Source organism: Microtus ochrogaster, chromosome 10, assembly GCF_000317375.1.
Source record: "Microtus ochrogaster isolate Prairie Vole_2 chromosome 10, MicOch1.0, whole genome shotgun sequence".
In the NCBI taxonomy this organism is placed as follows: domain Eukaryota; kingdom Metazoa; phylum Chordata; class Mammalia; order Rodentia; family Cricetidae; genus Microtus; species Microtus ochrogaster.
In genome coordinates this window covers 67,276,144-67,300,635 of record NC_022016.1, presented here as the reverse complement: position 1 = coordinate 67,300,635, position 24,492 = coordinate 67,276,144, and positions in this window count along the sequence as shown.

The window sequence follows — 24,492 nt, the reverse complement described above, 5'->3', positions numbered from 1 at the left end:
CGTGACTGGCTTGGTACTGCCATGTAACTCAGAATGGCCTTTGACTTATGCCGATCTTACTGCCCAGGCTCCTTAGTACTAGAATTACTGTCCCACACCACCACACCTACTTAGAACTTTTTGTTTTTAAACACTTTAAATTTTATTACATTTTACTATTTAGACACTATGGGAAATCTAATGATACTTTTTTTAAAAAAAATTGTGTATGTATATATATATATGTGTGTGTGTGTGTGTGTGTGTGTCTGTCTGTCTGTCTGTCTGTCTGTCTGTCTGTCTGTCTGTCTGTGTTGTTGCCCATAGAGGTCAGAAGAGGCTACAGGGCTGTGGAGGTCAGAGAATAACTTGCAGGAGACTGTTCTATCCTTCTAGCATGTGAGACCTAACGATAGACTTAGTAGCCAGGTTTGGCAACAATTACCTTTACCAGCTGAACCATCTCACTGGCACTAGTTTCAAGTTTGAAAAAAGATTCCCTAATTTCAATAGTTTTCTCAACTTGTAGGAAAGAGAAACGTGATGGAAAGGAGAGGAAGCCCCAGAAGCTGTCTTTCTGGCACCTTCCCTTCACACTTGTTTGCACGGTGTCCATTCACAATTCTGGTGGGCCTGTTCCCTAGAACGTGCTAGAAGAGAAGCCAGTGCTTCAAACGAATGTGTTGTGCCCCCTTTATTAATCAAGACACTGTGCTCTCCTTTAGAGTACCTCGTTGGCCTCTGGGCAGCTTCAGGACTGAGTTCAGATCTAGCCAGAGGTTGTCACTCTGTGGTTCACCCAGTGCCTGTGCAAGGCACACACAGGGAGAGATGCAAGCTAAGTGTGGTGCACTGGCTAGTGTTCAAGTCTCCACACTCTTAGCCACTGCTGAGTGTGTCAGGTGCAGGCTAAAATAGAAAGACCTGTGGAAGGTAAAACATGATTTTATGTACCTATGTGCGGTTCTGCTCAGTGAACAGCAGACAGTAAGCAGTCGCATCGGGTGGAATACAATGTTAAATTATGTCTTCTCCTTTCTGTCTCTTTTAGTGTAGGTACTTGTATATAAAAACCATTTAAAAAGCAGATTTGGGCCAGTGAGGTGCTCATCAGGTAAAGGTGTTTGCCGCCAAGTCTGATGGCCTGTTTGGTTCTACGTGGTAGAAGGATAGAACCCAGTCCTGTGCGATTGACTTCTGACTTCTATATGGGGACAATGTCATGTGCTTTCTTACACCGACACACACATACACACAAATAAATATAAAATCTTTTTAAGTATAGATTGATTTGTTGTGCTCATGAACTGTACCCCAAGGTATGTCCCTTTTATTTTATTGTCAACTTGATACAGCCAGAATCATCAGGAAAGAGGAGAAGCTCACATGAGAAAATTCTCCACCAGCTTGGCCCATTGGTAAGCCTGTGGGGGCACTTCCTTGACCATGATTGATGTGGGAGGACCTGGCTCATTGTGGGTACCGATACTCCTGGGCAGGCTGAGCACGCCATGAGGAGTAAGCCAGTAAGCCGTGTTCACTGATGGTCTCTGCTTCAATGCCAGGTTTCTGCCTTGAGTTCATGTTCTGACTTCCCTTCATGATAGACGGGAAGCTGAAAGATGAAGTAAACCCTTTCCTTTTTGAGTTGATTTTGGTCATGACCTTTATTCAGATCGATAGAAACCTTATTAAGTCATGCTCTACCAAGACTTTAAAATTAGACATATTTCTTGGTTGATTTCACACGTGCGCATGTGTGTAAGCATATGTGTGGCATGGTGTACCTACGGATACCGTGGGGGAAGTGACTCTTTTCTTCCACCACGTGGGTTCCAGGCATTGAACTCAGTTTGTCAGGCTTGGTGCTCTGCCGAGTCATCCATCCCTTTGGTCGAGGATTTTACCAACAAATATTTCCTGGTGTAGTGGAGCCCTTGGCTATGAGGAGTATAAACCAGTGAAGAATTAGGCCACTCCTTTCTTTCTAGACACTCACAGTCAACAGACACTACCAGATGGTAGTCCCGGAACAAAGTGAACTGGGCAGGCTCCTACTCACAAAAAACTTCTGTCGAGCCTTGATAAATAGATACGTAAATCATTATACGCACGATGATTTGAAGCATTTGGCGCTTTCTCAGGATTAAATATATACATCTTGGTTAAAAATCTGAAGAGACAGTATGTTTGAGGCTTTGTAAAAATCTGCACATCTGTCTTAGGTAACTGGCCCACAGTTGGGGGAGTGGAATCTGTCTCTATCATGGCAGTGATAGGCGATGGAACCAGCGAGGAAAGGGGGAGGGAGAAAAAGCGGGTTGATCATTTTGAGATGACATTAAATTATCTTTTGACACCAGCTGTATCTTTTTTATCACAGAAAATGGAAACAACTCTGTCCTTGACCTTCAGAAAGAAATTGACTTGGCTAGCTTAACTATTCAAACAAACAACTGTGTACTCTCTTCAATTCCTGTGCTGATTTTGATTTACTGTAAATGACGGAACTTAATGAACTAAATTATGCTATTTAAATGCATTTTGTGAATGGTACTGTAGTTTGTTACAAAGCATTATGTCTATGCTAAATTGTGCCGTAAACGATATGGTACGGAACATATGTGCTGTACTCATAATTTAACTGTTGTTCTGCAGTGCCGCTTGCTAGGACGCACCGGGGAAGGAGCCTTTATTTACCTGGTGAAATGAAGGTGATATCTCAGCGAATCACTAGGTCTTGCTGACCTTGGCAGAATTACAGCGCTAATATTTTCACATGGATGAACTCTTCTCAAACAATTTCTCTAATGTATATGGCAGGAATAGGCTTTCCATTAGAACTGGGTATATATGGTAGATCTTCTCTTTCCATTTTTCCCCTTCAACAAACATTGGCTGTAGTCCTTGCAAGGATAATTCCACCTCCCCTCAGGTTCATGTCTGCTCCTGGCTTCTCAGTGCTCCAGTAATAGAACATGGAGGTTTGTCCTGCAGGGACGTTGGTAGCCTTTCAAAATAGGCCTGAGTTAAAAAGCTTTGCTTCTTTCTTAACCATTCAAGAAATAAAAAGTAGAATATTCAGGTCAAAATACAGTTTTATGATGGACACAGTTACATTGACTTCATTTAGGAGCAAATGGAGTTCCTAGCAGAGTCTGGCATTAGGTCCCAGCTTCTTTAAACGGAAGACTTATTTTTACTAGTATTGTTATCATTTTTTCTTTTTGGTTTCTGGAGATTGGGTCTCTATGTTGTCCTGGCTATTTGGAATTCTCTATTGTAGATTAGCCGCATGTAGGATTTCTAACATGGAAGTGTTCGTGTTCTCTGTCCATCGGTGGTCTTTGCTGAGCCAGGTAGAACATACCCAGTCTTATTTTTACAAAATTACCAGTTAGATTTGCATGAATAAAGGGAGAGGCAGTCAAACTCTCCTTGTAGGAAGGAATCAGTAGGACCAGATAAAAACATTCTTCAGTAACAATACAACTAAAAATACTTTATTTTATTTTCATTTTGGGGCTTTGTATGTGAATGGGTAGGGTAGAAGATGATTTATAGGGTTGGGTTCTCTTGTCTCTTTACCCTGTGAGTCCCAGAGATAGAACTCAGAACCTAAGGCTGAGAAACAAGTGCCTTCCCCCACTGAACCTTCTTGCTGACCTAAGTGTAATTTTTATTTTTAAGAAATCAGTTTAAAAGTGTATTGCTAGTGAACCAGAGAGGTAAACACAGGTAAGGACATTTGCCACTAAGCCTGATGATGAGTCAACTTGTATTCCCAGAAGCCACATGGTGGAAGGAGAGAACTAGTTCCTGAGAGTTATTCTCTCACCTCCACATGCTACACACACACACACACACACACACACACACACACACACACACACGCACACACACACACACACAGCAAATAAATAAATACAATCAGTTCATGGATAGAGAGAAATCTGTTAAAAAAAGTTCATAGAGAGAAATGCACCAAATTCTTCAACCATGTGGGATGATGCTTCTATTTTTCTACTCAGAGACTCATCTTCATAATAGGATAATTCTACTTGCTTATGGAAGATAAAGAAGCATTGGTTTCTAGGGACAACCATAGTAGAGGTTCAGGGACAGTTGGTTGACACACATTCCTTCCTTATCAGCTACTGCTGCCTTTGTGCTTTGTGGTGGTTTGAAAGAAAATGACCCCCAAAGGGAGTGGCACTATTAGGAAGTGTGCCCTTGTTGGAGTAGATGTGGTCTTTTTTCCTTCTTAGAGGAAGTGGAGGCGGGTTCGGAGGTCTCACATGCTTAAGCTACACTCAGTAAGACAGACTACTTCCTGTTGCTTGTGAGTCAAGATGTAAGAAATCTCAGCTCCTCTTGTACCATGTCTGCCTGCATGCTGCCTTGCTTACTGCTATGATGATAATGGACTAAACCTTTAAACTGTAAGTAAGCCACCATGATTAAATGTTTTCCTTTGTAAGAGTTGGCATGGTCATGGTATCTCATGTCCTCTGGGAGAATAGCAAGTGCTCTTAACCACCGAGCCATTTCTCTAGCTCCATACTAAAATGTTTAAAGTACAATATGGAGATGGTTCAGGTGGTAAAGGCATGTGCCCTGCAAGCCAGGTAACCTGAATTCTATCCTGAGAACTCATAGTAGGAGAAAACAGAATTCTGAAAGTTGCCCTTTGGCCTCCAGAACTAGCCTGCCCCCAACACACACAGGATGCAGGGTAACAGTTGCCTCTCTCTCTCACAGACACACACATACACAAGGCACAGGGTAATGTTTGCCCCCCCCCACAGGATGTAGGGTAATGTTTACCCCTCCCCCCCGCACACATACAGGTCATGGATGTTTGCCCCCCCAACACACACATACTTGGAGCACAGGGTAATGTTTGACTATGGTTGACATTTAAGAAACACCAAAGTAGGGAATAGAGGTTTTGTTTGTTTGTTTGTTTTTGCCATAATGACTTAAAGTATTTGGCAGCTAGAGTTCAAAATAAGTCTATCTTCTAGCAAGAAATTGAAATTTGTTTTGTTTTGATGGGTTTTTCGTTTACTTGCCTAGAACTTGAGAACCTCCTGCTTTAGATTTGAGCTATCAGTTGCGGGACAAGCAGCTGTGCCTGTCACTACATTGAGCACTGATGATGCTTTTGAAGTAGAGTTTATTTTAATTTTTTTTATCAAATGCATGAAAGGTTAAGAGATGAAATCTAGAAAGGTTAGGTCTCTAACTGAACTATAAGAGGAAATCATAATATAGGCAACGGGCAGAGAAAATTAAGCCAGTGGGAGAATGGTCTCAGTCTAATGAGATTATCTTCAAATGTAGCAACTTAGAATTAGGTGTATGCAAATGGCTGGTTAATTCTGATGAGTTACTGCAAGGGAAGACCGATGTTCTATCTTTTTTTTTTTTTCCTGGGCTGTATTTGGCATTTTCACCAGTGATTCATTTAACACGTCTCCTGGTAATATTCTCTCTCTAGTTTTTTTCCAGAAGCAGGAATAACTGCTACAACTAGTGTTTTAAAACATTGTGGGTCGGTGCAAAGGCTCAGCTGCAAAGGTGCTTGCTCGGGGAGCCTGATTGAATCCCCAGAACCTGCTCTGGAGGAAGAGAACCAATTCCTAGAAGTTGTCTTCTAACATCCACAATGCACTCACATGCATGCCTGCACACGGCGAACACACACACACACACACACACACACACACACACACACACACCTTTAGAAACTGAAGATATTGTAATGGCAAATATAAATTTTTTAAAATCTGACCTTGGAGCTCATTTATTTGCTTTGTTCTTAAAAACAGTTTTTAAAGGATTTTTTTTGAAATTTTCTTTTTATTCATGTGCACATGTGGATGCAGCTGTCCCCAAAGGCCAGAAGATGGCGTTTGATCCACCTGGAGCTGGGATAATGAATGATTGGGAGTCACCGTGTGGATGCTGGGAACTGAACTCAGGTCCTCTGCAAGAGCAGCAAGTACTCTTAACTGTTGAGTTATCTCTCTAGCCTCATGCTTTCATTTTCTTTTTCTTTCATTTCTTTTTTTCTCTTCTCCTCTTCTTTTTTTTGTGACATGAAGATCTGCTCAGGAGTAGGAGCCATGGAAATGTCTATGAACATCACTGAAAAGTGGAGGGGACCATGTCCGTTAGACCGCCTGCCAGGAGTGGGTGTGACTGGGGCAAGCAGGATTTTCTGCAAGACCAACATGAAACTATAATGCTGTGGATTCTATATGTGTAATGAACGCCATACATATAGTATGTTGGCTGCTTATTCTAGCACAGTGTTGGGCTGATGTACAGCTGAAAGCTAAAACTAGAAGAGACAGTTTGTTGTAGGGGAAGCCCAGCCAATCACTTTGCTTGAAAGGCAGGATCCCCTGAGGATATTATTTACTTATAAATATTGCGGGTGTGCTCCCCGCCTGTCCTTCTGTTTTCCTGTTCTCCGCGGGAACCTCAGTTTTGTAAGTCCTCTCCTTATTAAAGCTGAATATTTTATTATAAATTCTGTATGCCGTTAATTTACGCCGTAACATTTTGGTGTCCAACGTGGGGCTCAAACCCATGACCCTGAGATTAAGAGTCTCATGCTCTACCGACTGAGCTACACAGTTTGTAGAATAAGAGTTGCCTTCTCCTCCTCCCTTCCTCCCTCCTCTCCTCTTCCCCCTTCCTTCTTCTTCTTCTTCCTCCTTCTCCTCTCCTCAAATTTTTGAGGCAGAGTTTCATGTTCCCCAGACTTGAAGCTGAGGATGACCTTGAATTCCTGATCTTCTGGCCTCTGATCCTAGTGTTTGAGATTACAGGCATAAGCCTCTACCTAAAGTGCCAGGAATTCTTGAGCCATGTCCCCACAATCAGAATGACACACCAGAAGATAACAAAACCAAGAAATAGTAACAGACTTATTTGAAGTCACCTGGGAAACTAGTGATGGACCTGAACTAAACTCCCATTAGTTTAACGTTTCCTATACAGAAAAAAGGGAGCAAGCGTAGTCATCCCGTGGGAAGGCAAAGGAGGTTTCATGAATGACAAAGTATTAGGGTCACAGAACAAGGTCATCTGAGTGCTGAGACAAAGTTAAATGTTAGGCTTCTCTTTTTTAAAAAATCCTTTATATTTTATTATAATTGTGTGTGTGTGTGGGGGGGAGATCAGAGGGAAACCTGTGGGAATGGTTTTATTTTGTTTTGATTTTTTTTCTTCTACCGTGTGGGTTCCAGCAGCTGCTGCCAGGCCTGGCAGCAAATGCCCTTACCTGTTGAGCCATCTTACCTGCTCCCATTTTTAGTGTTTTGAAGATTATGTCGGGTGGTGGTGATGCACACCTGTAATCCCAGCAATCGGGAGGCAGAGACAGGGGAATCTCTGTGAGTTTGAGGCCAGTTTGATCTACGGAGCGAGTTCCAGGACAATTAGAGCTACACAGAGAGACCCTGTCTTACCACAACCACCCCGAATAAAGAAAAGTAGGGAAGTCTGTGACTCAGTCTAAGGTGTTAATGACAATGCCAGTTAATCAAGTGCTAGCAGACCAGGGGAACATACAGTCCAGGTGCACACCAGATTTATACCTAAATATGATTAGATGATTTAGGTGGCGCCCGAGAGTATAAATTTAGGTATAAATCTGAGCTTGAGTGGAGAATGAGCCACAGACCTTTAGCTTTCTTGGCTTCTGTACACTGGTTTTCTCTCCTCTGGGTCTCTGTGATAAGAATTCAAGCCAGCATGGGTTGCTCAGGAGTCTCCCTCATTTGCTGTCCCTCTTCTAGAGACCCATGTTTTATTTTTCTTACTGTATGTACAATAACCGAACGTCATTACTGTTATTATATATTTGTCTAGAGTTTAAAGCTTCTCTGTCTTGGCCAATGATGAGATTCTAAAAGTAAGGATATGTTAGGACTCTCAAGTGAGAGGAACGGCTTCCAACTTTCTATTTGTACACCCTAGAAATATTTAGTCTACGATATTTAAAGGCATTTGTGTAAACAGTTGAAATCTTTCTTTGGGGAAATTAAAACAACAGGACTTGATTGCATAGCATGATTCTGTATTTTGCAGATGTTAATATTTAATCATATGCAGAGCCATTTAGCTTAAGTGCATTAATGTAACTCATTTAAAAGAGGCCAGTAATTGTCCTATTAACTCCCAGTCTGCATGTTATCTGCCGTGCCCTGCTGGCAAGGCCAGAGGGGGACTCTTCTATTGGCACCCACAGAGATTGCTCTGATCTGTTGAAAATCCTGTTAAAATCTAATTACTTAGGAGAATCAGCCAGGGAATATCTAATGAGCTCAAGGAAACCACTAGAAGGGATTCAGTGCTACCAGCCACTGAAATGTCCTGTCTTTCCGCTATACCAGCAGCACATGAATACAACTGCCACTGTATAAAGTGTGGTTTTTGTTTGTTATAATCGTGTCGCAGATTTTCTTATGGATTTCCTATGAAGGAGAAACGACAAGGTGATGTTTAGATAAGTACCGTTCATTTCCTGGCAAATACTAGATTCTTGTCACCAGATCTTAAAGAAGTGTGCCCTGAGTTCTAGCGAAACCAGAGTGCAAACACTGATCCTAAAATTTTGAATTTAGAATGAAAAGCATGTTCATAAAGAAACTTGGCAAACATGATTCTTTATAATCCCCTTAAAATATCAGTAGTGCTTTTCCCTTTCCATGGCTATCCCAGCCCCGTATTTTTCCAAGGTTGCTGTTCGCTTTCTGTGTGCTTAGGACTCCATTTCCTTAAAATTTGTTGGCTGATACTTGTGGTGTTTCAGGGTAAGGGCTTTGGTGTTAGAGCTGATGTATTCAAAGACTGATTATTATTTATTTATTTATTTATTTATTTATTTATTTATTTATTTATTGCCTCTGTGTAACAGGTCCTGGAGCTCACTCTGTAGATCAGGCTGGACTCAAACTCATAGAGATCCGCCTGCCTCTGCCTCCCAAGTGCTGGGATTAAAGGTGTGCGCCACCACTGCCTGGCTAAGAATTGTTCTTCTTAACTTCCACACTTGACTCATACACTTCTTAACTTTGGAGCCTCAGTTTGCATTTCTGTGCAATGGGGTTGTTAGTACATCAGTACTGTGTGCAGAGGCTGAGGGACCGTGGAAGAAGAGCATGGAAAATGCTTAGCAGGGTGTCTTCTGGGCTCCTGGAGCTCAAGAAATGATAGTTATTTTCGAAGACTAATTAAATTTTGGAATATGAAAGAATTGTGAAACCTAAGATTCATTAAAAACTAATGTCGGGTGAATTTCTATTATCCTAATGTACTTCTATCACCATGGTCATATGAAATTTGTTGAAAAAAATTAAAACGGACCTATTTTTAGCAGCGTGCCTGTGAACTTCATTCTAAAGTTTATCAAGTTTTTAAACAATGTATCATTTTATAACGTGGATTGATGCCAGCAGATGACACCAGAAACAAAATGTGGTTTGGTGATGCATTACCTAGAAAAATCCCTGTCTTGGTGATAAATTATTATCGGAATATTATATAAGATTTTAATGATTGAGGAGAAAAAAGACTATTACATATTATTTCAACAATTAACAATGTAACTATTATTTAAAATTATTATCTGGTCTATGGAATTGGGCAGTTGAAATTCTTATCTTGACGTTGCTTTTATTTTCTGTTATCTGGTTACTGCAAAAGTTAGATTTTCCTCTTTGCCTAAAATACAGATGGAAACAGTGTTGTAAATCAGCCTTCTTTTAAGACCGATGTACTCCCTTACTACAGTGAAGCCACTCATTATAATTCGACAAGCACGTACCTTTTGTATTTAAATTTTAATTTTGGGGGTAGCTCATTAGTTCATATAGCGACTTTATGAAGTGACTATACTACACAGCATCATAGGAAATTATGAGAATTTTTTGTAGACTTGCAATTTTATTGCATTTCTAGTATAAAATAGACAAATAAGTTATAACATGCACTAGAATATTTCAACAGTATTGTAGTTGCTTAATATAACTTCCAATACTTTATAATTTTGCAGTTCATGCACTGATTTTCCCTAAAATGTTTGGCTGAGATAATTGTTCTATCGTGAAGGGAGAGATGTCAGATTTAAATGAACTTACAATGGCTGTCATTATTAAAATTTTTATATCTAATAGGTGTTTTAAACTTAGTTTATCTACAGAAACTGTTTTGTAAAGATTTATTTGCTTTTATTTTACGTACGCGTGTGTTTGCTGGAGTGTATTAATGTGCCCTACCGGTGTGCCTGGTGCCCATGGAAGCCAGAGGGTGTTAGACACTCGCTCTGGAGCGGGTATGGCTGTGCACTGCCATGTGGGTGCTGGGAAGAGAACTTCATCCTCTGTAAGGGGAGTAAGCACTCTTAACGACTGACCCATCTTTCTAGCCCCTAGTAAACAAGTTAACAAATATACATGTGTGTGTGTGTGTGTGTGTGTGTGTGTGTGTGTGTGTGTGTGTGTGTAGGGGTGCATGGCACAGTAAACCTGTGGAAGTCAGATGACAGCCTTTAGAAACCAGTTCTCTCTTATATATGGGTTCTGGAGACCAAAGTTAGGTAGTCAGAGTTGGTTTAAAGGTGTCTATATTTGCTGAGCCACTTCACTGTCTTTCTCTCACATAACCAGGCTGACCTTGAACATCTGATCCTTCCAAATGCTGAAGTTATAGGCCTCACTCCCATGCCAGCTGAGGGAAAGTAAGTCATGAAGGTTCCCCCGACATTAATGGGATTAACACCCCTCCCACCGCCGACAAAGACAAAAACCAAGCCAACAGAACAAGAACAATGAAACTCCACGACAGAGTTACAGCTAGAAAAACATTTGACTTTCTAAGCTCTTTTCTAACCAGAATTCTGTCCTTCCTCCTCCTCACCTAAAATCCCATTTCCAGCTCTCCTTTAGGACGTAAAAATGTAATCCATAATTAAAGTGTGGAATCCACAGTGAAGCTCCACGGTTTGGGAATGGTTATCCCATCTGCTAGAAATTTTCTTGAGACCTACAAGAGCTTGCTTGTATGGCTCCATTAATCTGGCTGCATGATGTTTTTATTTGTAAGTTTTTTATTGTTTGTTTTTTCCAGACGGGATTTCTGTGTGTAACAGCCCTGGTTGTCCTGAAACTAGCTCTTGTGGAACAGGCTGGTCTCGAAATCACAGAGATCCACCTGCCTGTGCCTCCCAAGTGCTGGAATTAAAGGTGTATGCCACTACTGCCCGGCTATTTGTAAGTTTTAATAATAAAATGATTTAAAGAGGGAGGGATACTTGAGAAGCCCCTGGCCCTTCTATTGTTCCTGCTACCTGAGGGCTTGGTACTAGCCGTTTTGTCTCTAAGCATTGTGCGGTAAGAGGGCAAAGCAGAGGGCTTCTTCACCTCACCTGAATCTGCCTGGAATTCAGATTTCCCCACTCTGGACCTTAAGGGACTCTCTGTCACTTTAAATCACTCAGTCTCAGGTGTTTTGTTACAGCAGCACCAAGAGGCTAAGGGCAGGAATGTACGGAAGTCAAAACCACAGGCCAGGAGAAAAGTTAGCCCAATCATTATTAAAGCTAGTGCTTTGATACAGGGTCGTTTCATGACTCAGTCTAAACCCTTGACAAAGTGCTTGGACTGTAGGCCGCATACAAAGCTACTGGTTAATCCCGGCTGTGCTAGGGAATTCATATACATAACACGAGTAAGCTAGTTTCTTTGTTAACGGAAAACACATGCAAATATATAAGTTTAAAGACAGCAGAAAATGTCATTTTGAAAACAAAGTAAAATCGGTCACAGAGGTTGGCTTACGTCTTCCCCTCTGCTTCAGCCAACTGATTACATCTAACCCTTGTAAAGCATGCGGTCCGTGTACTGCCCTTGCAGCTCCCCACAGCTTTGCCTGGCGCATGGGATAACAAATTAGCATGGCCAGTAACCCTGCTCCATTATGGGTTTACACTTCTGTGTTGACGTTCTCATCGTAACCTGGCACAAAGCCAAGTCACTAGGTCTGTTGAACTTCCTGTTTGAAAATGGGCACTCGGTTTTTCTGAGAAAACCAGATTAAATTGTGACGAGGGTCAGTAAACAGTTTTATTATTATTTGAAATAGCTGTTATCTGATCATTATTTTTCCCTACAAAAAAAGAAACTTTTCATATGGCCTAATCTGATGTTTTTTTCTTGACCCAAAATGTGATAAAGTTACCTCAAATCACTACAGCTTCAAATATTTTGGTAATATCGCCATTTTCTAGATTTCTCTCTCCCTCCCTATCTGTTTCACCTTGGCTGCTGTTGGGCCTTACTTTCTCCACCAAGTGGTATTTTATTACCAAAAAATTAATTGCATAATATACCTGTCACTCCAAATACTAAATTACATTCTTTTCAGTGCCAGTGAGTATAGAGTCCAATGGGGCAGTTCTAGCCAGCCGGGCCGTTTGACGGCTTTAAGGATCTCTATGCATCAGGGGACAGTGGAGGGTGTTTCATTTTCAAATCTAACTGTAGTTTAAAACGGTACCAACATGACTAGTTTTTATTGTTGTTCACAACTTGGAAGATTCCATTAGACTGCAATTTGAAAATTATTGCTGTGTTTACTCTGCAAACTAAAACGTCAAGCCCTATTACACTCATTCTGATTTATTTTGCTAATAATGCTCTGGAATAGTTGAACAATCTTTAAAACTACAGCTAGAACAAAATTACATTTCTCCAGAAAGTTATTATTATTATGACATATTTGTATTATATGTATTATTTATATGGGGTGTAAGCCTCAGCACATATGTGGAGGTCAAAGGACATCTTGGGGAAGTTGGTTCTCTCCGATCCTGAGTTCCCGGCTCTGAACACAGGTTGTCACACTTGGCAGCAGATGCCTTTATCCAGTCAGGGTGGCAACTCACCAGCTCTGGAAAGTTACTGTTTCATCTCAAAGAAAATGCAGTACTGTGAAGCTCTTTTTTTTTTTTCTTTTCCTGGAAAGGCTAAAGAATATCCTCCTTTTATTTTTCAAATGTAAAGCAATTGCACTGAATGAGCTAGCCACTAAGGTGAAGGCCAGCTGTTCCATTTCACTTTATTTGATTCGCCTGCTATGTGCCTGCTAACATGGCTGAAGAGGGACAGGCCTGCTAGGCAGTTAGCAGAGGCCTCTGCAGCTACTGACCGGTCAGTCTAGAAGTCCTGAGCAAGCAGCTCAAACGACTCTGCCCTGAACGTTGGTCCTGTGGCAGTCATCACTTCTTGGCAGCAAAACGAGGAAGAATAAGGATAACAGAAACTTTCCATAAAGCTACAGTGATTGAATTGAGAGAATATGGCTGCTTTCTGATTTTCATTTTTCTTTTTAATATAGCCACTCTTTTATGAATTATAATAAATGATAGTCCCAGTGCTTCTATTTGCCAAAATGAATAGCAAGCAATCCTGGGTGACCCCAACCTCTGCAATCTCCTGAAGTGCTCTTGATCCCTTAAAGTCTTGCTCCCATCCATTGCTCACACAAACCTGCTTTCTCGCCAATTGAATGGCTAGGAATAATTCTTGTATTGTCAGATTAGGGAAAAGGTTGAACAAGACACCTAAGTGGAGGTGTCTGGAAGTGCCCTTGGTACTTTATAGACACTGCCAGCATCAGTTCAATCTGAAATTCTGATGCAGGCCTCAAGGCTGTGCATGTGTGCCCTCAAGTACCATGGTGCATGCATGTGTGGAGGTCAAGAGCCATGTGGGGCAGGGGATTGAACTCAGGTCCTCTGGCTTGGCAGCAATCTCCTTTACCTGTGTAGCCATCTCACCATCCCTGCCCACTGTTTTCCTTGTGAAGAGAGAAGATAGTAAATGCAGACCCAGGCACTACTTGGCACACAGTGGGGGACAAACAAATACTCTTAGTCTGTGGGATCCTAAAGAAGAAGGGTGCTATAGGCAGATGGTGAGAGTGTTGGGAGCAGTAGAATGACTTCTAGATATTAGTGCACTGATGATAACTAAAGTCAGGAAACCAAGGGGTAGAAGGGCCTGACAGTGATTACTCTAAATTAATCCATGGGACCTGCCACCTTCCAGGAAGCAGACACAGGAAGCCCCAGGCTCCATGACGTCCTACAGCTTCTCCCAGCAGTTTGCATCATACACCCCACAATTTTTGGACTATCCATCTCTGCATTCCCCTTTTTAAATTTTTAGTCCCTGAGACAGAATCTCTTTTCCTGTGGCCCGCTCATCCACTTTGGTGGCTGTTGGCACTAGTGGAATTCCTCAGGGTCACAAGTGTGCTGGAACCGATGGAATCTATGAGGTCCCTGATTCTAGTGGGCTGATCAATTCCTCCTCCTCCTCCTCCTCCTCCACCACCACCACCACCAAGAAGAGCTCTTCACCAAAGAACAGCTCAGTCATCTGGGAAAACCGTCTTCTTTGACAGCAATGTAGTGAAGACATGATGTGGGATTTCCCTCTGTATGCTGTGACTACCGTTAACGATAAAGAACTGCTTTGAGCCTATAGCAGAGCAGGCAGGGCAGAGCAAAGCTAGGCTGAATGCTGGGAGAAAGAAGGGTGGAGTCGGAGAGACTCCATGGAGCCGCCACCAGTGTCAGACATGCCAAAATTTTGCCGGTAAGCCACTACCACATTAATGGATACACAGATTAATGGAGATGGGTTAAATTAAAATGTAAGAGCTAGCTGATAAGAAGTTAGAGCTAAGAGGCCAAGCAGCATTTTAAATAATATAGTTTCTGTGTGATTATTTTGGGTCTAAGCTAGCTGGGCAGCCAGGAAGCAGTGAGCAGCCCCCTCCTCCAACAGAGACACACAGAAGTGAGAGCAGAAGGACCAAGCCAGCCAGAACCCACGGAGCCAGCCTGGAGTTAAGGGGTGATGGCTGCTGCTGCCGAACCACCTTCACACCCAGTGGCATGCGGTGTATTTCCCTTGCTCCTGTGTGAAGGGACGGAAAGCAGAAAGATCTGTTCACAGCCTGGTTTTTGTTACCAGCCACCTGGCTGGCTGTTTTAACGTCACAAGCCCCTGTTCTCAGGTGCAGATTTGGTCTATCTGCATAGTTTTAAACTTTTCCTGGTCCAGTTTTAATTTCCGGTCTCATTCTCATTGGAAGGGGCCTTGATTGAGGGACTCTGAAGCTGTCACTGAATGGCCTCTGCCTTGTCCGTAGCAACGAGAGCTCTTTATACACGGCTCGCCCTTCCCAGCTCCCAGGAGATACATACCATATTTATGCAGTCCGCACTTTCCTGGAGGTCAGGGAGACAGCTTAATGTGCCAATAAACCACAATATTGATGGGAAATGTAACTTTTTTAGACCCGTGCTACTTTGGTTTTGGTTGCTGTTGTCTATGATCAAAAACAACTTGGAAAAGAAAGGGTATATCTCACCATGGAGGGAAGCCGGTGCAGGGACACCAGACGGGAGCTTGAAACTAACCACGGAGGGGGGCTCTTCACCAGCTTGCTACCAGGCTTGCCTTCAGCTGCCTTATATATACAGCTTTACACAGGGATAACTGAGCGAGACCCTTCTACATCGACTAGCAATCAAGAAAATACCTCACAGACCTGCCCACAAGCCAATCTGATGGCAGCAATTCCTCAGTGAAGGGGCTCTCTTCCCATGTGTATCAGGCTGATAACCACACCCATCACAAAAGCCCCCCTTCCCCTCCATTGACTTCTAGTTTCAGTGTAAGGGGTAGCTGTGCTCAAGTGACTTTCCTGTGCTTTCGTCCTCTTACTGTTGTAGGGTGTTTGAGTTTGGGTCGTCCATGTAGCTCAGTGATAGAGAGCTTGCCTGGCATGCTTGGGGCCATGGGTTTGATCCCCAGCACTACAAATTGATAAAGAAATAATCCGAATTCTAGTTCTGGTTTTGCCACTTGCTTACTGTGTAAACTTGGTCAAAGGATTTCTCCCTTCTGTGCTGTAACTTCCCCATCTGGGGAAGGAAAAAGCTGGTCGACATGGCCTCTATGTGCCATTTTGGCTCTAACTCCCTGATCTAAAGCAGGAAACACACAGCACTGAGGCTTGTCTTCCATATTACAATACATCGTCTTTCATTTCCCACTGATAAATTATGATATGAATATTAACTATTAATGATAGAGGAGAGAAACAACATTATTTCAACAATTATCAGTATAATTATGATTTAAAATGATTATCTGAATCGGGGGGAAAATTGTTATCTGGTTTACTGAACTCAAGAAAAATTTGCCTCTCAAGTACTCGATACTGGCTTCTCATGGAAAGGAAAATGAATTTGTACCTGTTTCTGTGCTGGCTTGACTAGGAACAGCCCCCATAGACTCATGTATTTGAACGCTTGGCCATAGGGAGTGGCACTACTAGGAAGTATGGCCTCGTTGGAGGAAGTGTGTCACTGTGGAGGTGGGCTTTGAGGTCTCATATATTTAAGCTATGCCCAATGTGGCTCACAGTTCTCTGCTGCCTGTGGATGAAGATGTAGAACTCTTAGTTCCTTCTCCAGCACCATGTCTGCCTGCGCACTGCCATGTTCCTGTCATGATGATAATGCACCAAACCTCTGAAACTGTAAGCCAACCCCAGTGAAATGTCCTTTTTTATAAGAGTTGCCATGGTTGGCCAGGCGGTGGCGCACGCCTTTAATTCCAGCACTTGGGAGGCAGAGGCAGGCGGATCTCAGTGGGTTAGTAGGCCAGCCTGGTCTACAAGAGCTAGTTCCAAGACAGGCACCAAAGCTACAGAGAAACATTGTCTCGCAACCCCCCCCCCCCCAAAAAAAAGTTGCTATGGTAATGGTCTCTCTTCCCAGCAATAGAAACCCTAACTAAGATACTCCCTGAAGATAACGCTGGTCATTTTATTTATTTATTTTTTTTTGGTTTTCACACTTCTTGTTATGTCAGAAAGGATATTTCTTGTTGCAAGAAATGAAAACCCATCCAAACTAGTTTTTCCAAGGCGGAGACAGCCCCAGAGCTAGATGGCTTTGCAGCCTGGAATAAGGTACCTCTCTGTCACTCAGGTAGATTAAGGTGCTGTTTCAAACTCCCAGACCTCAGCACGCCCTGTGACAGCCATGCAGTCCTTCTTAGTGAGTGTCTCCAGTGGGTGGCCTTGCATGCTGTGATTTCAGGCTGCAGGTCTGTGTCTTCTAGATTGTCTTCTCAGGGTCCCAGAGAACTCTGCTGGACCGTCCCTCCTCAGCCAGCCAAGAGAAGGAATGGGGGAGATGATGAAGGGTCAGGGCATCACTGCTCCCGGCTAGACCACGACAGCTCTCTGAGGATCACAAGTTTGGATCCTGCCCAGGGGGAGAAGGAACATTGTGCTCCTGGTCTCCCACAGTACTCTGTCTCTTGGTTTTCCTGGGTCATTCTTCTCCAGATTCTCTCCATATGGAAGCCAAAACTGTCTGCAAGTGGTACCAACTAAATGCACTCCTGACTTAGCAACATGGATGAGTCCATCTTTCTTGTTAGCTCCAGTAGAGAAGGCAGGTTCTAGATGAGGATGAAGGCCCGTGGAAAGGGTCTCTCCAGTTGGCCAGCTCAGAGTATCTGCTCTTGAGTCACGCCCGTCCAAACCATACCCATGAGTTATCCCAGAAAGAGGTTTCTACAACCAAAGCATAAGGTGATAAATATGCTGTATTGGTAGGGAAAGGGATTCTGTGAGTATTATTTCAATTTCATTAAAAATGTCTCTATGAGTGTGTCTTGTAAGGTTTCTGTCCTTCTTGCTCAGGTCCTCCAATGTCATTTCTCCTGATGAGGGAATTTGCTAGTCTCAAACAGACAAGTCTTGAAGGGACAATGTATTTGAGTAGGATTGTGCATCATTCTGAAGATAGTCCAGAGATACTTTTGCCAATCTAAAATTGTTTAGAATATTGCGTATGTGTGTTGGCTAATTTTTAATGTCTTGACACAGGCTACAGTCATCTGAGAGAAGGGAACCCCAATTGAGAAAACGCCTTCATAAGATTGGGCTGTAGGCAAGCCTGTAGAGCATTTTCTTAATTAGTGATTGATGTGGGAAGGTTGGTGGTTCTGGCTCTTATCAAAAAGCAGGCAGAGCAAACCATGAGGAGTAAGCCAGTAAGCAGCATCCCTCCCATGGCCTCTGAATCAATTCCTGCCTCCAGGTTCCTGCCCTGTTTGAATATCTTCCTTAACTTTCTTCAATGATTAACTTCAAGTGTAGTCCAAATAAACCCTTTCCTTCCCAACTTTTTTTTTTTGTTGTTTATGGTGTTTCATAATAGCAATAGTAACCCTAACTAAGACACTATGAAAGAGAAGACGGTCTGGGGATGGAGCTCAGTTGGTGGAGTGCTTTGCTTGGTATTCATGAAGCCTTAGGTTCTATCCCGATGATCATACATAAACCCGGCCTGGTGAGCACCTGTGATTCCAGGACTGGGGAAGTGGAAACAGGAAGACCAGAAATTCAAAGTCATCTACAGGTACAGTTTGAAGTCATCTTGGGCTATGTGATATACCTAGTTCAAAACAACAAAAATAAAAACAAATAGAAGGGGGGGTGTATCTCATAGAGAATTACCTGTCCTTGATTGGGGAAGCAGCCTTGGGTTGTGTGGATGCTCTGAGTCTTCAGATCAGATGCGAAGGCTCGGGGAGGTTTCAGGGCCTGGGAGCTGGCTGTGTGGCTGAACCTCTTGCTTGTGTGAACAAAGATTAGCTGGGGGACCTAGAGGAAGGATTCTCCTACCCTCATAAAAAAACAACACAGGATTTGGTAATAAGTCTGACTGAAGTAAGAACCTGGAACTGTGCCCCCAACCCAGATAAAGCCTAGAGTTTAGAAGTCACAGCAAAGCTGAGTATGGTAGTTTGACCTTGTGATCCTAGTGCCCTGGAGGCTATAGCAGGAGATTCTGTGTTCTAGGCTATGTAAGCAGATCTTGTTGGGGAAAAGTCACAATATTCAAACTAGAAAAACTCCCATTCTGATCATAATAAGGGAGAAAGAAATCTTTTTTTAAATATTTATTTATTTATTATGTATACAATATTCTGTCTGTATGTATGTCTGCAGGCCAGAAGAGGGCACCAGACCTCATTACAGATGGTTGTGAGCCACCATGTGGTTGCTGGGAATTGAACTCAGGACCTTTGGAAGAGCAGGCAATGTTCTTAACCACTGAGCCATCTCTCCAGCCCCGAGAAAGAAATCTTAAGGAAGGGAAAAAGAATGGGAAAGGAAATATGAGGGACAGGAACACAGAAGGGGAGATGTTGGGGGACTGTTCGTTCGTTCCTGGCCTCCCAGACCAGCAATAATCACTCAGAAACTATATTAATTAAATCGCTGCTTGGCCAGTCACTTAAGTGTATTGCTAGCTAGCCTTTATATTTTAAATTAACCCATTTTTATTATTTTATATTTTACCACAAGGCTTGTGGTTTACCTGCAGTGGTGGCTACATGCCATGTGCCACCGCTCCCCAGTACACATCTAGTTTTCAGTGAAAAGGCATGGCTTGGGTTTTGAGACCCTTTTAAATATCATCAATTATTCTTTCTCTTCTTTCTTTCTTACTTTTTTTTATGTCCACATGTTTGCTTATTTTAGAAGGAGTCTTCTGCAGTATAGGTTGATCTGGATTTCATTATGTAGCTAAGGACTTTGAACTCTTGATCTTTCTGCTCCTGAGTTTCAAATACCAGGATTACAGGTATGTATCACTATGCCCAATGTAAAGCTCTTCTCAGACTCAGGGGAAGATATTAAATAAAACATTTAAAAGGGAGAAAATACGCCATGCCCTCCCTTGAAGAGTTTAATTAGTAGCCCTACCTGAATAAGGGCCTCATACTGCAGAATGATGAAGGCAGGATTTCAAAGATGGTGGCCCCTTTAGTCATGCTTGGTCCCCTAGCTTGTCTTACATCACATGTGTACATCCCATGTGCTGATCGCTCCTATGTGAAGACATCCGGTCCTGTTTCCTGTATCACAGATTCCATGGCGCTTTGCTTAGGGCTGCAATGGGGGCTACAAGTACAGGGCCAAACAGGCCGTGCTGCAGAGCGGCATGAGGAGGGTAAGAGGCCTTTTTTCTAGAGGAAGACAGCATGGAATTCCATGTTTCTGTGTAAAGAAAAGGTGCCTAGGGGCTGGGGAGATGGCACAGTTGGGAAAGTGTTTGCCACCCAAGCAAGAAGACTTGAATTTGATTTACAATAGCTATACATCCCCAGTGTCCACATAGAAACCAGGGTGGTGGCATGTGCTCACAGTCCCAGTACTGGGGAAGTGGAGATGGAAGGAATCCCGGACTTGCTGGCCAGTAAGCCGGACCAAAACAGAAAGCTCTAGGGCAAATTGGTGAGCTCTAGATTCAGAAAGAGAGCCTGTCTAAACAAACAAACAAACAAACAAAAGTCAGGAGGGGGGTAAGTCACTCAATGCTGATCTCTGGTTTCTACATACCATGTGTGCCCCATGTACCCTTCCACCCCCAACACACATCAGAAAAGGCAACTGAAGCACTCCACTCTACCAGCCTGCCTCATGCTCTTTGTGCCCGCCAGATCTCTTGCTCGGGGTCTACGTCCTATTTCATGCAGCATTGGCTGCTCCTTAATATACCTCATCCTTCCCAGCATTTCTGAGAACATGGTGACTGTCACATTTGACAAACATAGAGACATGGGAAGGAATAAAGAGGAATGGATTCTCTGTGGTAACTAACTACTTGATCCCTTACTGAGTACCGCACTGACCCATCGCATGTGGTATGACAGACATTCAGATATGCTCTCTCCTGGGGTTGAGGGTTTAACTTGGTGGTAGAGCAGTTATGCTGGGTTTGGTCCTCAAAAGAAGATAAAATAACAAAAAGACCGAAAACAAAACCCAAAATAACTGCTAAGGTGACAGAAATGCTCTCTCCAGAGCACTGTATGGCCATCTGCAGCTTCCATGGCCTTCCATGGTTCTCACACTGGCCCTGTGAAGATGCCAGAGCTTACATGATCTCCTCTGATTTTTATGCCAGCCCCGGGAGGGTGCCAGAACCACTGGGGATCATCCTCACTTTGAGAATGAGAAAACAGAGTTCCAAAGAGGTTATGGAAGTTCCCCAAGACCACTCAGTGAGAAAATAGCTGTGCTACTGACGCTAGGAAATTTTGTTAATAAAGCAGACAACAAAAACACAAACTAAATTATTAAATAGGTATACTGAATTTTGCTAAGTTTTATTATTATTCCTTATGGTATTTATATTTTATCTCTTCATTTATTCATTGATCTAAGAAATGTTTCTTGATAGGTACCAAGCCCTATTACAGGCATGGCAAGCACATCTTTAAATAAGAAAGAAAAACATCTAGTTTCTCAGGGTTGACATTATTGTTTACCGAGATGAATTTGCCTACTGATATGCTTTCCCCGTTACTGGAATGAATTAATTTATGAACTAACTTGGTCAGTAATATTTATTGAGCAGCTACTATGTGCTTGGTATAAGGATGGGTAGGTGCTGAGAATAATGAGCGGCAAAACCAGTCATTGTGGGAAACAGACAATGGTTGAATGACTGGTATTATGAGATATTCGTGGCCATTTCAAAGCCCCTCTGACCGAGTGGTCTACCAGACCCTCCTTCAAGTCAAATAACTGCTAACTTTAGGAGTTCAGTTGTTCTTCTTTGCCAAAGATCAGAGCCCACCTCCTGGGCTTGTTGACTGTTTCCGTCCTCTCTTGAGGTGCAGGGAGGGTAAGGAGACCCTCACCTGAGTACCTATCTTCTTACCACCTGTTGTAACTCTGTCCTAACTGCATGTAACCTTGGGGAGGGGCTGACGTATCTAGGGCAAGGAAAACTGGAACAGGGGGCTCCATCTATGAGGCTTTGGAAAAGCCATATATATCCCTGTTAGGTACAGACTTAGTAGTGAGGTCTTTTCAGGGTGAGTACCCACACTCCAGTAAATAACCCTTTTCCTGTGCTCTGTAAGTAAGCCAGGTAAAGTCACTGGTTCCCCAGAATGAACTTTGGTGGAATTATGCTTTGGTTTGTTGCTGGGTCCTCGGGAGGAAGGGTAGATATTATGTCTCCCCTCAGAAGGAATTTTAGAAACACCAAGGCAGAGAGGTGATATTTGACCTCAGACGAGTAGGAGGCAATTAGGCAAAGAGGCGAGAAGAAGCATGCTCAAAGATCCTGGGGCAGCAGGACAGGCTGCTTACAAAGAACTTAAAAGAAAGGGATGCGGCACGGATTGAAAAAGGGACTGATGAAGCTTGAGAGGCGTGCTGGTCCCTAACGTGCCGGCTCGTGGAGGCCTTATTAAAGAGCAGGGTCTTTGTCTTTAGAACAGCAGGAAGTCACTAATGGATTTTCAGCATGACGGGTGGCAAGAGGAGATGCAGGATTTGGAAAGATTACTTCAAGGGCCTAGAGGGGAATGGGAGAAATCCAATTAGCGGGCAGTAGTAAATCTACACAAGAGATGCTGCTGCTGCTGTCTTGGACCGGGGTAGGAGCAGTGGAAACGGAGGCAAGAGCATGGATTGAAGTTAGGAACGACAGCGCTCTATGGGCTTGTCTGGGTTGCAATGGCGAGGATGTGCCGGGGGTCTTGTTTGGTGAAGCTGCTCCCACTTCCCAGCACAGCTGAAACATAGACACTAACAGCATCGGAACAAGGAGAAAATAAAATCATATGACTTCCAATATGAATGAGCTGAGGATTAGTGGAGACAGGACAGAGAATGCTTTCTGTTTGGCTGTTTATTGTGGATGTGCACACAGTGTGCCATTACACTAGTACAGAGGTCAGAGGGCAACCCACAGCGACAGTTCTATCCTCCGTCATGTGGGAGCTGGGGATTGAACTCAGGTCGTCAGGTTTGGCGCCAAGCACCTTTACCCGCTGAGCTACTTCGCTGGTCCAAGGAAAGCGAATTATGAAAAGGACCTTGGAGATTAAGCTGGTTTTTAGTAAAAGAGTCTATTTCTGAAGATTTTTAGGGGGAAACACATATATTTAATCCTAAAAAGTAATTATTTTAATAGCCGGTGCATGCCTTTAATCCCAGCACTGGGGCTGGGGTGATCAGAGCAGAGGCAGGCAGATTTCTGTGAGTTTGAGGCCATCCTGGTCTACAGAGCAAGTTCTGAGACAGTCGGGGCTACACATAGAAACCCTGTCTTGAGAAACAAAAATAAATAAACAAAGAAAAGTACTTATTAGAGCACAAGGACTGAGGTTTGTGCTTCAAATGGTTTTGCTCTTTGAAGACAAGGGTTCTCACTCTAACCCAGGCTGGTCTAGAACTTACAGTGATAATCCACCTCAGACTCCCGGCCTTCCGAGTGCTGGTTGTTACAGGCCCGAGCCACCATGCCTAGTTTCAAATTATTTCATTTCATTTCTAATTTGAATGTCTTAGTAATTCTCAGAGATAAGTAGGGCAAAGATGATCACTTCTCATTTTCCAGTAGAAAGAATTACAGCCATGTGAAACTTGACTCCACATTGTTGAGTTCAAGACTCAGTAACTTTTAGTAGGTTATATTAAGTACAGACTTGATACTTGATGTAGGATGTCCTTTTGTATGCTGTGACTATGTGTGTGTGTGTGTGTGTGTGTTTATTGGTTGATGAATAAAGCTATTTCAGCCAGTGGCCAGGCAGAATAATGTGAAACTCTGGCTGCAGACATAAATCAAGCTGTCTCTCCCCTGGAAATGCTTCCCATTGGCTAGCTTCCATAGCACTGGATGGTGCTATGCAGGCTGCTGGGGAGGAAAAGTCATTGGCAGTCTTTCCCAGTGCTCAGCAGTGCCTGCTAGAAGACAGATCTGCTAAGTAAGTAAGATGTGTTCAGTGTGCAATAATGGCATTACTGTTATGAGGCTAACCAATTGTCTTCTGGTTGGATCTGTGGTCCTTTCCACAGAAGGGAATTCATACTGTTAACCCAATCAAAAATCCATGACTGAGGAGGTCATAGGCCTTTATTACTGCTGTTTTGCTAAGTGAATATAACGTCAAGTGTCTTCTGAATATTTGTTTTTGACCACAGCTTATAACTGCTCTCTGTCTTGGTCAAGGAAGCTTCCTTTCTCAATGAGCAGTGGTGAATGCATAGACTCATGCTTAGTCAAAGTGCTAAGAATAAGTGACCCATCCATAAGTGAGACACCTCTTTCAACTCTTTCAAGGCTCGGAGGACATTTCAGAAGAGACACTGGAGAAAAAGAAACATGAGAGCCAGAGAATGAGGAGGGATGCTGTGACAGGGAACTTACAGCAGCTGTGGTCACATGCACAAGGCCTGAACAAGACTGAACCAGTCAGTATGCAAGAGTATGCAAGAGGAGCTGAGGCTCACCACAGAGGAAGAGCTATTGTCAAGTAGTGTTTGCGGAGCAAGGGGTCATTTGTTTTTTCCCCATCAGTGTAGTCA